Source organism: Wolffia australiana, chromosome 7 (assembly GCF_029677425.1).
Source record: "Wolffia australiana isolate 7733 chromosome 7, ASM2967742v1".
Classification (NCBI taxonomy): Eukaryota; Viridiplantae; Streptophyta; class Magnoliopsida; order Alismatales; family Araceae; genus Wolffia; species Wolffia australiana.
Window position 1 is genome coordinate 16324126 of NC_135841.1, and position 16170 is coordinate 16340295.

The following is a 16170-nucleotide window of genomic DNA, read 5'->3' on the forward strand; positions in this document are numbered from 1 at the left end:
GATCCATCATCAACTCACATGAATATGATATGTCAAACTCCACAGAGATGCCATGAATTCGACATCCAATAAGAATAAGAATGCTGACGTCGTCTGCAACAAATGACCGTTAGCTACGGTCAAGTTTCCAGCTTCAAGAGAAAACTATTTTTGGAATCTCTAATAGTCCTGGAGTTCAGGAGAAGCCTAGAGAATGTATGAAGGAAGGAATTTATTTAGCTCGATCGAAAGAAGGTAGACCTACTGTGTTAAAGCAGATCTAGATAATACCAGAGACACAAATCCAAGAGAATAAATGTAGGCTGGAAGAAGGCGAGCTCTCTAGATTGAGAATAGGAAGATCAAACCTAAGGAAGAAGAAGAAAATCGAAATAACCTCTGTTTTCCCTTACACTGATAATTTTAAAGGGAAACTTTGGGGAATTAACAAGATAGGATGTCATGTACCTACCTGTAAGGATCATAAAGGAGTCTTAACTCCACCGAATATAGGATGTGTCCTACATAATGAAAACTGCCAACTACATGGATGAAAATTGGTGACATTGAAGATGATGGCCATTGAGGCCTGCTCATCACGGGGACCACAACTGTGAACAACATGAGCCACAATCTTTGATGACGGGGGAAGATGACTACTCAGGACAGGGAAGATCACTACTCAGGACAGGGACGACGACCACGGTGGATGGGTATGATGATTACCAAGGACATGGAGGACAACCAGCAGTGACGTCAATGACGATCACTGATAATGGGGACAACGACATCCAAGAAGGGGGAGGATGAACACTAACGACGTGGTGATGCAACAGATAACTGGGATGAAAACTGCTAATGATGGGGCCGATGACTAATGATGATCGCTAATGACTGGATTAATGATCGTCTACGACGAGAGCATCAATCGCCAGTGATGGGGAAGATTACGACTGATGATTCGGACAAAGACTGCTAAAACATAGGGAATGACAAGCACCGATGACAGGGATCATGACCCCAATATGATGTTGATTCAAAACATTCTAGAGTGTTCCTCTAGCATACTTTCTCATCTTCTAATTCCTTAAAATCCAAATCCATTACAACTTAATAAATGATTAGTATTATGAATAAATGTTGACTCCTCCTTTTTCATTATCAATGGCAATTTCTTACAAGTAGAAGAATGATGAAGAACAAGTGCTTGTATAGGGGACCACCTGGTGCAATTTGTGGGTGAGATTACCGCCGGCAAAACTCAGCTAGACTATGCTGTTGTACAATTTCACCATAATTCATTTATGAAATGGAGCCACAAAAATCTACCATTGTTAAAACCCGTTTATTTGTGATCATGGAGGAAGGCCGAGGAGGGAAAGGGCTGATCAGGGGTCTCAATGGCAACATCATCATCTTCTACCTCCTTCGCTTCCGATTAGATTATAAGATAATCCATGTAAGACAAGGTTTAAAAGTGACTTTTAAGAACTGAATGATCAAGAAGGGATGAATACCTTGTGGAGATAGTGGTGGTGAAAGAAGGTGAGTGTTGGCAATAGTAGTGGCCATGGCGAGGGCACTGGTGTGGGCGGAGGTGGAGGAGGGCGACGGCAGTAGGCAGCGGGTGGCCGGCAACGTCGATGGTGGCTGCCACATAAAGGGTGACAGGTGGCAAACGACAGACATGGCGCAGATGAGAATGTGAAGGCATCAGGCATAAGTATCAGGAAGGCTTCAAGGAAAGATCCTGCATTATTTAATCATTTTTGTCCTTTTTCTGTCTGTTACCCATACCAGTTTCCATCGCATATGAGTAATGGAATAAGACTGACGCAGAGTTGTGACGTAGATGAAAGATGGACGAATGATGATTCGAATGAAAGGAGATGCCATGGTGTTGGGGATTTGTTAACCCCCCCCCCCACCGCGGGAATGCGGGAGAGGGGGGGCTTGACCAGACAAAGCCCCCCTCTAAGAGAGGGCACAAGAATCGAGGCGAGCCCCTCCCTATCTTGTCCCTTTGTAAGAAAATGGCCCATTTGAGGCCCATTTCTCTGTTATTTAAAGGGGTGTTCATCCCCGTTCAACCCTAATCCGAACTACAGGCGTTTAAGGGTTTTTTCTGTGTTTCTTCTTCTTGTCTCTTTTCTCTTATCCTCTCTCTCCCTTGTTTTTTGTCTTCATCGCTCCTTGTTTGAAGTCTATCTTGGTCTCCCCTTTAGAAAATACGAAAAAAAAGGAAGACAAAACGAGAAAAAAGAGAAGAGAGAGAATGGGCGGAACGAAACAGGGTAGGGTTCGCGCCTGTTCTGTCCCGCATGTGCGCCTGTTCTAGGGCTCCATTTGACGGAGCCCGCCGTCGCGGGTGCGCCGCAACCGCGCATCCCCACGGCCGCCACAAGGCTGCCCCAAGGCCGGAGCCCCACTCCGGAGGCTGTAACAGCCGTCGGATCAGGATCGACAGTCGTTGAATCCTCCCCATCGCCGGTCGCTCGTGCTCACCGCTTCGCACCGCTGCACGCCATTGGCGCCCGCATAGTCGCCGACGGGAAGCCACGACCACCCAAGCAGGCCGCAGCTGGCTCGAGCAGGCCGCAGCCACCCCGAGCAAGCCGCGGCTGCCCTGAGCCAGCCGCAGCCGCCCGAGCGAGCCGCTCCCACCATGAGCAGGCCGCGACCACCCCAAGCCGGTCGCAGCCGCCTTAGTGGGTCGCTACCCCCTCGAGCAGGTTGCAGCCGCCCCAAACGGGTTGCTGCCACTCCGAGCAGGCCGCGGCCGGCCCGTGCTGGCCGCAGCCGCCCGAGCAGGCCACTGCCGCCCCGAGCGGGCCGCAGCCGCCTTGCGCCGCTGGTGCCCCCCCCCTTCCTAGGGCGTCGCTGTCGTGTCTTGCCCTCCACGGACTTTGCCGCCATGGCTCGTGCCTCCGCTGGTATTCACCTCTGCCTAGCGTCTCAATCGACTCCGTCAGACTCTACCGCCGCCTCCATGGCACCCCTAGGGTCGCCGCCTGAGTGCCGCCATCCCCCAACCCCCAAAAGCCATAGTCTTGGGATTGCCGTCCCTCGGTGCCCTGAGGGTCGTCGCTCCGAGCGCCAGTTGTGCTCCGCGCTTCGTCCTTCCCTTAGATCGCTCCTGCGCTGAGCCGCGGCGGAGTTAAGATGAAAATATATTGTAAGAGATAAATAAATGAGCGATGGGAGAAAACGCCGTACCTCGTCGGCGGTGGCTCGTAATGGAGTGTCGTCGATGATCAACAGCGACTCGGAGCGGGTGGGGCGGAGAGTCGGCTGAGAGATCATGGCGACTCGACTAGCGGCTCGGCGCAGGAGCGATCTAAGGGAAGGACGAAACGCGGAACACAAGCGACGTGCGGCAGCGGTGAGGCGGCGGCGCGAAGCGGCGAGCGCAGGCGGTGGGCAATGGGAAGGATTCGGAGGCTGCCGATCCAGATCTGACGCGGTGACAGCCTCCAGAGCGAGCCTCCGGCCTTGAGGTAGCCCGGCAGCGGCCGTGGGGCTGCGCGGCGGCGGCACACCTCGACGGTGGGCTCCGTCGAACAGAGCCCTAGAACGGGCGCGCAGGTAGGACAGAACGGGCGCGAACCCGACCCCATTCCTTTCCGCCCATTATTTCTCTTCTCCTTTTTTCTCTTTTTTCTTCCTTTTTTCAGATTTTCTAAAGGTGAGACCAAGATAGACTTCAAACATTTTTTCCTTCTTCCTGGTTTACCTTCTCGAGGGCGCCCTCTCTTCCCTTATAAAGGGGGAAGGGATGGGCCCTAAGTGGGCTAACAAAAGAAAGGGGAAAAAGGGTCCATTGAGGGGGCCCTTATATAATGGGCCCACTCATTACAAAATGAAGAGGGAAGTTAAAACAAAAGAAAAGATGACAGAGAAGGGAAAAGGGGGAAAGGAAGGCCCCTCTCCCTTGACTATAAAATGATGGACGAACGAAACACGTCACGAATGGGAGGAAAATACGACGACTTGATGGGGGAAAACATAAAACACGAAAGAAACAACGATGAAAATGGTAAACAATAATTGAGCAATCATCACCCAATCTTCGAAGACAATGGTGGGCGGAGCGGACAACGTCGTCGACGATCTCCGATGGCTTGCGCCATCAATCCTCCCGGGGTTGGAAGAACTCGGCTCCTTTGAGTTGGGGTAGTTGGCGGCGGCGTCTGGCGAGGGCCTGGTTGTTGCTGATGTATGTCGTGCTCCGTGGTGAGCACGGCTTCCGCACCTGCACATAAGAGCCTTCGCAGTACCTGCCCCCTGCATCGTCAATTACCCCAAGCGATATATGATCGACTGACTCGTGCCAATCAGGCGAGATCACCGGGGAAGTCGTTGCGGCAAACTCGTTCAAATCAAACGGGTTTAGAAGGGCCAGGGTGGAGGGGAGAGAAGGGGCTCGGTACGCGATCGGGCCCACCATGTTAGACGTGGAGCTGGTCCTTCACGAAGGAGGGACTTCGCCAACGTAGGCGTATCTGCCCACTCGTCAGAGGGTTGAGAATGGGCCGGCGCTACAAACATGTAGCATTGTGGCCGGCCCGGGAGAATAGCTCTCCGACCAAATTCTCACCGACACTCAGTTTCTGACGTTGGGCCCGCGGAGTCGGCTCTGCGAGTCGGCAACTTGCTTGTACTGTGCATCCCTATATGATGATCTAGCATGATGATCATGATGTAGTGACAAAACATGCTGGGCGAATGCATAATGAGTACCATCTACGTGTGCTAGTGTATGGAGTTGTTGAGGGACTTGGCCGTTTGCGATCTCGGGTGGGCTCAACCCGGTGGCGTGGGCCTCTCGGGAGACAGGCGCATGCTCGGCTTGCGGAGTTGCGACCGCCGCTCATCATCGTGGCGGTGGATGAGAGAGTGGTCCACACCGGGTCGAGGAATATCCTGGACGAAGCCAGTTGAGACGCTACGTGTCTGCTCTGGGCGAGTGGCGCAGGCGGCCGGGCTGGCGGCACGGCTGGTCGGACGACTTGCGCGGGTGGCTCGTGTAGCTGGACAAGAAGCTCTAGCGGCGCTGTGCTTGGCATGGGTCTCCTTACTGGTGGCGCGGGCTGTCCGGCGGGCGGCACGATTGGTCGGGCATCGTGACACGTCATCCTCTTTGTATCCCGGCTCTCGAGGGGGTGCGGGATAGCGGAAGATCGTAAGCCCGACCATCTTGGTGGGGGCACTCTTCGTTTCTGGCTTCGTGGTATAAGGCTACCACTTGACCCATCATCCTTTGTGCAGAAACGAACACGTGTTCACTCTCCCGGCTATGGTGACGTCAAGATCATAGATGCAAGGGCGACCCAAGATGGTACTTCCTACTTTTCTACAAAGGATGTCAAACAGGACAGTCTCATTGTACGTCCCCATTTTTAATGGGACGTGCCATTGTCATTTCGTCGATAGTGACGAAGTGTCAACCCACAACACGTCAAATGACGTAGGATGAGGTGTGATTGCCAACCCTAGTCAGGAGACCATCACGTTCGATATGGCATTGACGCAACTGCGACTATCCAGAGTCAACCTACACGCTTTGTTGTGGATCCGGACAAACGTGTAAAAGACCGATGTTTGTAGCATCGTGTCGGCCATCAGTGTTGTCCTCTACGGGACAGGCACAGGATTAACCTGCAAGTCATCCTCAGGTGGGACGGTTGTCCCACTAGTGATCAGGTGGTCGGCGACGATGCTAGCGAGCGGCCGAGCGCTAAGGCATGGAGCAGACGCCGGGGTCGTACCGGCGTCCATTATCTGGATGTACCCAACCCGGGGGTTGGGTGACTCATACCCTTCGCTATCTCCTCGTCTGCACAATAGTCATCGAAGGGTAACGGATCCAGCTCTCTGTTTGTGTCCCGTTCGGTCTCTTCCGTTTCGATCAAGAGGGCCGAAGCGGGCACTGGCTAGCTCTGTGCCCTTTCCCTTAGCACTTGAAGCACGTAAGTGGTGCTTGACTGATGGTAGAGCTGCGGGCCAGAGTGTCGCTCGTGATGGCCCGAGCAGGTGGGGTAGAACCCTTGCCCCCCCGTGGTCTGGGAAGCCTATACGATAGCGGGCTGTGCGGTACGAGCGGGAGTAGCGGGGGGTGCGATGTGAGTGGCGTGCACGGGGGCTTCATTGCTCGGATGCTCCATGTGCTCCACTAAGTGGTAGGCTTCATCGACCTCGGCAGGGTAGCACTTAAGAACCTAGCTGCGTTGGGTCAGCCGAAACCCGTGGGCAAATAGACCGATGATGATTTGCGGATCCTCCACCAATCAACACCGTATCCGGCACTCTTTGAATGCCTTGATATATTCCGTCACAGAGAGTCAACCTTGCCTAAGGTCAAGCCACGTGAGGAATAGTGACATTTGGAATTGTTGCGGCACACACTTACTCCTCGACTTCTGCGCCATTGCGGCCCAAGATGTGATGGGTCCTCCTCCTCGCTCGGCGACAACATACTGGCCTGTCCGCTAAGTCTCATCTCCGCATACTCCACGCACAAATCGTCGTCCATGCGGTACCACCGGAAGTAGGAGTTCATGCTTGACTCCTAGTCGATGAACACCTTGGATTTTCTTGACCCCTTGAAGATGACGACGTCGGCACGCACGCTCTTCTGGATCCGAGTGCTGTGCTCCTCTCGTCGGTGTTCATCGTCGTACGGGCACCATTCGGGCGCCGGGTGATCCTCGTTACGCGGGTCAACATGTCGTCGAGGTGGGTCTGGTCGCGATCGTGGTCATCCCAATGTCGGGGATGACCATTTCACGGTGCCCGGATGTCGGGCATCACACGTGGCGGGTACCAGGAAACCTTGTTAGGTTCCTTGTATCGGCGGTTGCGGGGCCGGACAAAGTCTTTATCAAAGGTAGTGCAAATTTGAACACTAGTTAGGGCTTGGTTAGACTACTTAGGGCTTAATTTACACCACTGATTAGGGCTTGCTAGTTGACAAGACCCTAAGTCATCCAATGAGTATCAAGAAGATAAAGGACTGTATGAACACGGTAACGTGTGTCAGAAAGACTTCATGAGTTCTGAGTTCATATAATCTTTTGTATTTTCTAGATCACGAATAGTTTGGCATCCATAGGGTTGTTAATCTAAATGATTATGTTAAATTAACATTTTCTTTGTTAATCTAAATGATGATATAGTCAATTAATTTGGAAGGCCATAAAGGTAATTGTATACTTAGGTTCCTTAACTAGAGTGATACATGGGCCTAAAAGGGTCACAAATAAGTGGTAGTTTGAACAGCAAAAAAACTATTTAATTTTTAAGAGTTTATGAAATAAGGGAAGGGCCAGAACCAAATTCACCTAGAAGATAACTTTTTAGGGTCCTCCCTCTTCTTCTCATTCCTCAACTTTGTTACTCTCCAATGCGATGGGAACATTGAAAAGGCTATGTCTGAGTGTGAACAGGGCTCATTAGGATTCAGGATAAGATTCAACCTGCCACTAATCGTGTGGATACATATAGAGGCTGCACACTTGAGCAGCTCACTGTATCTCAGTAACACATCAAATAAATCATAGATCTCATACGTGCCTTGGTGGGTTGATCAATATCATTTTCTTTATCATTTTGATTCCGTACAAAGTCTTCTACTACAGGAATTGTCTTCAAGGCCATTGAACCCAATAATTCTATTCAAACCATGTTGCACCTTCATTTGGTAAAAACAAATATGAAAATGGTGCATAATTGATAATGTGCAATCATGACATGTATTAATGTCATTTATAACCATTTTAAACACCTAATTCATACAAATTTGATGCACATTATAATGTATTTTGATCATTTCATTATTCATTGCATTTGATCACCTATTTGCTTTTCTTCTTGAACTTAATGTTAATATGATGAAATTTTCAGATTTTTCCTTCCTCCAAGTCAAACCATGATGAATTAGTCATTTATTTTAAGTTCTATGATATACAGGAGCCAGGTTAAGAAAATTCATGGCTAAATGGTCATTGCACGCCAAACGCAAGCAGCATTTTTTACCGTAGTGCCTACTTTGGCAATACCTTCAAATGCTCATTTATTTTGTGATATTATTGATAGTTTTGGCAAAATATTGCAAAACAAAAAATAAGGAAAATTTTTTATTTTGGTGTCATGTGGCAGACGTTACATGGTTGCCACATAGGCAAAACTACACACGTCACATCTGCCACCACACTAATGTGGTGTAGGGTCTGCCACAAGCTGTGCTTGCATGGCGCAAAGGGTGCATGGGTAACGCCCTTATGGGGCATCTGTGAACCAGCATGCGCATGTGGAGCACGCTTGAGAGCTAGATTTATAATTGATTTTGAAATGTTCTACAATTTTGGTGTTTTATGAACTTACACTTCTCCAATCGTTTCTATGTGGGACTAATATCCTATCTCTTTTAAGGGTGATGTGATGGTGCAAGAATCGTCAATCATAGCGAAGGGACAATGATCATTTGATAGAGTGGGATGGGTCCATCTAATCACTTAAGTGAAGAAGGTACACGATACTTCGGGATTGGACAACATGAGGATGATATCGCGGTACTGCACATGGCATGTGGGAGCTTACATGGCATGATTTGCACCTCGCAAGGCTGATCGAACAATAGAGAGTGTAAAGATGGTGTGTGTACATAGCGAGGCACACACACAAAGGGCATTTTGGTCTTTGTCCTTACCTCTTTCTCTCCCTCTCCCTCTTGCAAGAGATAATGAATGCCGGTGTTGTGTATGCCCATCAGACAGACATCATGTGGCCGATCTGATGAGCTGAACTCTCTCTCCTCTCTCCTCTCTCTTGTCTATCTCCTTTGGATGGCATGACGTGGCCCCATCCTGGCTGATCACCCAACTTTATGATGATGGGACAGCTAGGAGGGCCCCCAAAGCGCAAAAGCCCTCATGATTTAGGGTAAAATTTACATCATTGTGATTTTGAGTTTAATCAATAATATTTATATACATGTACTCATAAAATAATCATATTAGTTAGCGATGAGTAAGAGTTGTCTCCATAGGGAGCATATCTTAGGGAAAGAGCTCCCTTGATAGGGTCAACTCAAAAAAGGGGACAATGAATACATGTAGCGTAATAGATAGTGAATGGACAAAGATAGTAATAAAGATAGACGTAGTAGTAATTTGAGAATATGGGACGAGTATCGTAATAGTAATGGATCGTTATCAAGTGAGTAGGACTAGAGCTTATTGTAAAGGAAGACGTCTATGTGGTGCAGAGATACATGGTTAGAATTAATGATAAGAAGTAGCTACTTTAGGGTTACTTACCTAGGGTTCAATAGACTATACGAGAGAGAGGAAATGAGAAGGGAGTAAGGTGATGGCATAAGACATGGTGAAAGGGGTAGGGAGAATAAGGAAGAATTAGGAGTGAAATTTGTTGAAGAGTAATCAATATAAGATAAGAGGCTAACCTTAGATCCCTATGTTTTGTTCGGATCAACGCATCTTCCTGATAGAGATCCACATTTTCACTTCTGTGTTGACCCTCCACATATCAAGCACTAAAGACATTAATAACAATCTTGATGGCCTTCAAAACTTTATTTTCTTCCAATTTGGTGTTGGGTTCTAGAGGCCTTGACATGGACGAACAAATCAAAATATTCTGCATCGGAAGACTTAACCGGAATCGAACAGCATCATTGAAATAATTGAAACAAAGACCTCGACATGGATCACATTCATGATTCCTTTGATCCTTGAACAAATTCCATGGAGCTGCTGATGTGTGCAGCATCTAAAAGTATCCATGCAGTCCTCGGCACATGGTATCTCCTCCTCATTGAGGAGCCCATTCAATCTCCGTCATCATCGTAACGCCGCCCCGATTGCATCGGGAGTGGAGAGGAAGTGTGGGGAGAAAGGATAAGAAGGGGAAGGCCCCTAAACAATTCTGGCCTTGGTGAATTTTGTTTAGGGCCTTCCCCTATTTATACTAAGTGGGTATTTTACATAAAAACTCCCAAAATATAAGTATATCTTCCGATGTCCAAAAGGCCATTTGCGTGTGATCCTCTAGGCCCATATATCGATCTAGTTAATGACTCGAGCAGCCCAATAACCTTTATTTGCCTTCCAAGTTAATTAACTATATAAAAATATAGATTAATAAAAAGTTAGAACAATTTAACCCAATTGATAGGTTGAGTCTCCAACACGTAGGCTGCCAAACTACGCCTTGTGCTCAAGAAGATACAAAGGAGTGTGTATAGTCCCTCGTCCACTTGACACTCCTAGTACGTTAGGGTATGGTCAACTGTCAAACCCTAATTGATCATCCGAGTTAGTACTGATGCATTTGGAAATCATCAGAGACCTCTTTTTGGATATTTCACTGCCTTGGCCAAGGACTTCAGCGTATCGTCTTCCTTGAGATGTCATCTCTTATACTAAGGGTGGACGATCCCATCTTGACCACTCAATCGTCTTCGTGAATAGACATGTGTGTTCTGTTCTATTTGTGCAGTTTTTTTGCAAATTGTGCATTCTGTCCGCTTATCCGAACAGAACAAAAACTAATTCGCACAGAACATTGCACAGACCGGTGTGCAGTTGAGATTGTGCAAATTGTGTGAATGTTTATACGTCTTTTAAAAAGTCCACTCGATTTTTTCCCTCTCTCTTGTTGCTCTCCCAGCCCCCTCTCTCTCTATCTCTCTAGTCTCTATGGTGTCTGACAAACTGTTGACGACAGTCAATCTTGCTGCTCCGGCCGCTAGATCTGATGAGGATCATAATGGAGGCAGAAATTGGAAGCAAAAGTTTATTGGATTTCTAAGGTTGTTGGTACGTTTTTTTAATTACTTTCTATTTCAGTTTGTGTTAGAATATTATTTGCTGTGTGATGTTTTTCTTTCTTGGCACCTTATTTGGCTCCAAACGAGGTTTATTATAATTTTTCCTGATTTTAATAATTATTTTTATATATCAAATTCTATCAGACCTCTTGCATTTTCAATTTTTTGATTCGCATCAGTCTTTTATTTCTCTCCGCACAAGGCAGATCAGACATCCACGTACCAAGACCCTAAGTCTCCGCAGAGGAACAGGGTGACCGTAGTTGCCTTGAATGCTGAGATCCAGCGTACCAAGACCTGCTTGCTCGAGGAGGTTCCCAAGCTGTAGAAGCTTGCTGTCAAAAAGGTTGTTCTTATTTCAGAAATATTGTTAACCTTTGTCCAGTTTGATTTTTACATAAATGATTTGAGGCGTCAAATGAGATGGGCTTCAATTATTCCATATATATTTATATCTATTAGTATGTTAACTCCTTTGTGCTCTTAAGAGATCGATCGATCTGTATACTAGTCTTTTCCTAAATGTAATCCTGGATATAAATTAAAAAAATGAAGATTCTGATCAAAGACACTTTTGAAACTTTCATACCCTAAACGCTTTTGAGACAAAATATTTTCCAAGTTATTTTTGTTTTTTAAGAAAAATATTTGAAAACTTCAATGTCTTCCCATAAAAATTCATAATGTATTTTTTTCTACGTTCATTTGCGCAATGAACTTAGTGTTTAGGGTATGGTTCACTTTTGCATTCTTTTCACTGATTCGTGGACGCACTTTAAAAGACTGATTTCATGCCAATTTGGCTAAACAAATATTATTTGTTGTGTGATGATTTTCTTTCTTCGCACCTATTCGACTCCAAACGAGATTTATTATCATTTTTCCTAACTTTGATCATTATTTTTTTATCTATATTATGATTATCATATAAGTGCATTAGAATGACTTTGAATGATTAAATTCATCTGATATTCTGGAGTGATATTCTGATTTTTACGCATATATATGCATTATGATTATCATATAAGTGCGTTAGAATGACTTTGAATGCTTAAATTCATCTGATATTCTGCATTATGATTATTAAGTGTTAGAGTTATCTTCTGATTTTTCTAGAGTTTATGGAATTTTTGCACAGTTTTTGGCATCAGATACATTAAGAAATAAGTGTAAATTCATCAGATATCTTGAATGATTAAATTCATCAGATAGAGATACATTGAGTAATTATGCTAAGTGGATTGAATAATTTTTGAATCTTTTTATACGTTGAGTAATTTTGAAAAATATATTTTATTGATTTCAGATGGTCACATGTGGATTCTATCAAGGATGACATGTGACCTTGCGCTCATCCGAATTTGACAAAATCATCTAGTAATGTGGTGTTCAAAAATCTTCAAACACTTCAGGAAGAAGGAATCAAAATTTCTGCAATTCTCTTGATATCTCTATTTTTTGTTACATTTGAATTATATTTTCCTGAAATAAATATATCCATTGATCATCGTCAAAATTTCACAATTCATTTTGGATCTGATTTTTTGTCATGTTATTTCCTTTCCGGAAGGGTTTTTCATGTGTTCTCCCAGACCTATAAATGTTCCATTCGAATTAATTATTTCTATGCTTTCAGTAATTCCAAGCATTTTGGTTTTCTAAAGGTGGGAAGAAATATCACATCGAAGGCTGCTCAGGTCAGGGAGGGTTTGCTCAAGTGTTCAAAGCTTCTGTGGATAAAACATCCTGAGTTGATTGTCGCACTAAAGGTCAAAATCATCTAATACATTTTGTTGGGTATAGTAATAGAAAACGGCGCAGGAGATGTGTCAATATTTTTTATGTGCAGATACAGAGACCTTCCTTTCCATGAGATCAAGCTTCGGAACTGCTCATGGAATCTACGCCTACTCTGACTGGAGTGTACTCGTGACTGACTATTTATCTCATGGAACCCTTCAGGTAAATTGTGGACTTGACATGTAATATTCATTAGAAAGGCTACAGATTTTACATTTACTTCTTCTGACTTTATTGATTCATCATGATTTTTCTATAGGATGCTATAAATTCCTATTTATTGTTGCAAAAACATATGGAGGATTCTAGCAACGTTGATTCTAAATCTTGTGTTTTATGTGATTTTTTGTTCATTGTCGATGATTCTGAGGCAACCTTTTTTCACTCCTCTCTTATTCAATATCGATGATTTGATCGAGAGGGATTCCGCTGCCTGATCCCGATGATTATTATTCAATCTTTCCACTGAATTGTATTCTTTCTCGTCAATGAACAAATTCTTTCTTTTCGATGATTCATATTAGTTTTTTCACTGGATTTTACTCATGTTCAATGACTGTGATTCTTTCATCTCATCATTTTTAAATGCATTGCCGATGACTCAAATTATTTCTATTCACTGAATTGAAGTTAATTTATTGGGAAAAACTTCAATTTGATCCGTCTTACAAGAGTTTCTCTCTCAATTAAATACCTTAAATGGGAACAACACTATTGTATCCATTCTTTAATCAAGAACGACCATCGGATTGGTTCCTTTCATTACTTTTCTGATTTTAATCTCTAGGGATTAATCTGTGGCTTGATTTTTACCTTTAATCTTATGAAACTAATTTTCTCTAATTTGTAGTCTCTTCCTGTGTGGAAATATTAACGGTTGCTCTTCGACGTAGAGGTATTGGTTTGTGATGGAATGAACTGAGATGAGGAGGTCAGTGCCTTTTATTAAGTGTCATAGATCTTGGGACATAGCCATTTTTATATGCTAATTGATAACATGCAAATAAAAGCTAATTAAATGCCAATTTTATCATATTTGTGAGCTTTTAACGCTTAAAAACATTAAATTTTAGTGCATCTTATCATGATTTTATGTTAAAGCAAGACTTTTCTTAATTTTCAAGAGAAACAATACTGTTGATAAATAATTAGGTTTATTGATACATTTTAAATGTCTTTAAATTGAATTTATAAGAAATTAAATGTTTTAATTGACTTATTTCTATAAATAAAAGGAGATTAACAACAAATCCTTTTTAAAGTATTATCTTTGCATTAATAAACGGGGTTTACAATTTATTTTAGATTGTTTTTAAATAAAAATCATTTTTTAATGAAACTGGCCCTTATTGGGCCAGTTTAAGCGCTAACGGAGTTGTTGAGTTGCGTAGAGCATTCGTGGAGCGCGCAAGCCAATCAGGAAGACAAAAATACCTTCGGTGCATGTCACGCACGCACACATCAACGTGCGTGTCGCACCCCACATACAGCATCGCGCAGACCAACGATCAAATAGATAGATAGTTAATCTAGTCGCGGGATTATTTAGTAATTCTTGTCAAGAATTGCCAACTAATCATAAATCGGATTCCCATTTATAAGAATTTTAGAAACTAAATCTCTATTAATTAATCTGGTAGAAAACTAGTTTATGAACATCATTTATTACATTTACTTTGCTTTGAGTAGAAGAGAGGCTTCATTTACTCAGATTTTCATGGAACTGTTTTGTTGATGCATTTCATTGAGCATCTAATATGCATTCGAGAATATTCATCAATTTATCTAAGTTCCTTCCTAATTTTTCCTTAGAAAAATATTTATTAGAAAAAGTACATAGTAACTTTATTTCTATCTTTGAGCCTCTTTGAGGCATTCTGCCAAACACTTATAGGGTGTGGAAAGAAATACCCTAATTTATTTTGATTTTCTGCCATAAAATTTAAATATATATATATATATAAAGCTATAACTATATAATAAATAATACACCTATATAAGGCATATTCTAATATTATAATTGACTTATTAATCCTGCATATGCATTCTTAATTACTCTTATCAGTCTCTCTATTTTCTCTTAATCTTTCTCTCTATCTATCTTCCCAATTATTTATGTTATAAACTAGATAACCTCTATTCTTTTACCTAACTCTCTTAATCTTAACCTGAAACTCTTACCAGGTATAAAATTCTCTCAAACTCGTTAATCTATACCTAATTAAATAATCTCTCCCTATCTTTCAAATTTATACACCCATTCTTATTCTTGTTCTTCTTACCTCTTATTATTATAATAATTCCTCGTAATTCACTTCTTACATCTTACTAAGAATAAAATTACTTTTCACTGTCTAATTAAATCTTAATCTTCATTATTATTATACCTATCTCCTATCTAAGATATAACTTACTATTAAATAAAAAATAACCTCCTATTTATATCAATACTATTTCACTATTCGATATATCTTATTAATCTTCTCTATTTCTTCCACTATCTGCATTAACATCATCCATAATTACAATACCATTACTTATTTTCAATTATCTTACTTATTTATTATCGACAAAAATATATAAATAATATCTATATTCTCTCGTTCTCTAGTTCTTTCTCACATCAACTACCATTCATTATTGAATATCATCTTCAATTCTTTTATCCATTAGATACTACTCCCTACCTATGAATTACTTATATTCTGCTATATTCACTATATTTGTTCCTATTATTACTTCTCCTTAATTATATGATGCAGGACAACGTCCGTGACGTCCACCCGAGGGTACCGAGACGATGCTCAGATACCGGAATATTGTCGGACCTTGTCTGGTCAGTTATCGAGGCGATACTCAAATACCGGGGTGATAGCGGACGTCGTCGAAGACTCCACTAGTCAGGTGTGGATCTAGGGAGATGCGACTACGTGGTGCCAAGACTCCTAGGCAGATGTACATGCAGGCCCCAACTCGTTGGGGTTCACCAAGCTCCGAACTCCGGGGCGGGCGACTGATGACGGTAACAGTGACCTCCTAACCCTCGTCGGAGCCATGACGGTGTTTGCGGCTCTGAACAGACTGAGTTCGTGGGTGCTCTCACGTAACGGATGGGCTCAACCCGTACCTAGGGAAAATGCTCAGTAGGTTCTCTCGTGTCCATTTATCCTCTCACCTATTCTAACCCAAGCGTGGTGGAGTGCAATCAAAAGATATACGACAAGAGAAAATTTAACTAGCGGGCGAGGGGAGCGTGGTACCTTTGTGGTGTCGTCATCTCAGAGTTGTGGTACTTGTCGATGCGGGAACCAGCGGGCGGAGTTGGTGGAGCTGTCCCAGAGATGGGCACGGCGTCGCTCGATTGGCGGCATTGACGCGGCTCAGGAATCGTGATGCAAGAGCGCAGGAGGCGTAGTCGAGGCGTAGGGCGCAGCAATAGTGGCTCGAGCGATGGCAGTGTGGGCGGCGAGGCAGCACGGGTGGCGCAGCGGCGGCACAAGTCGCGACGCGGCGGCGGCAGTGACGACGGCGGCACAAGGGGT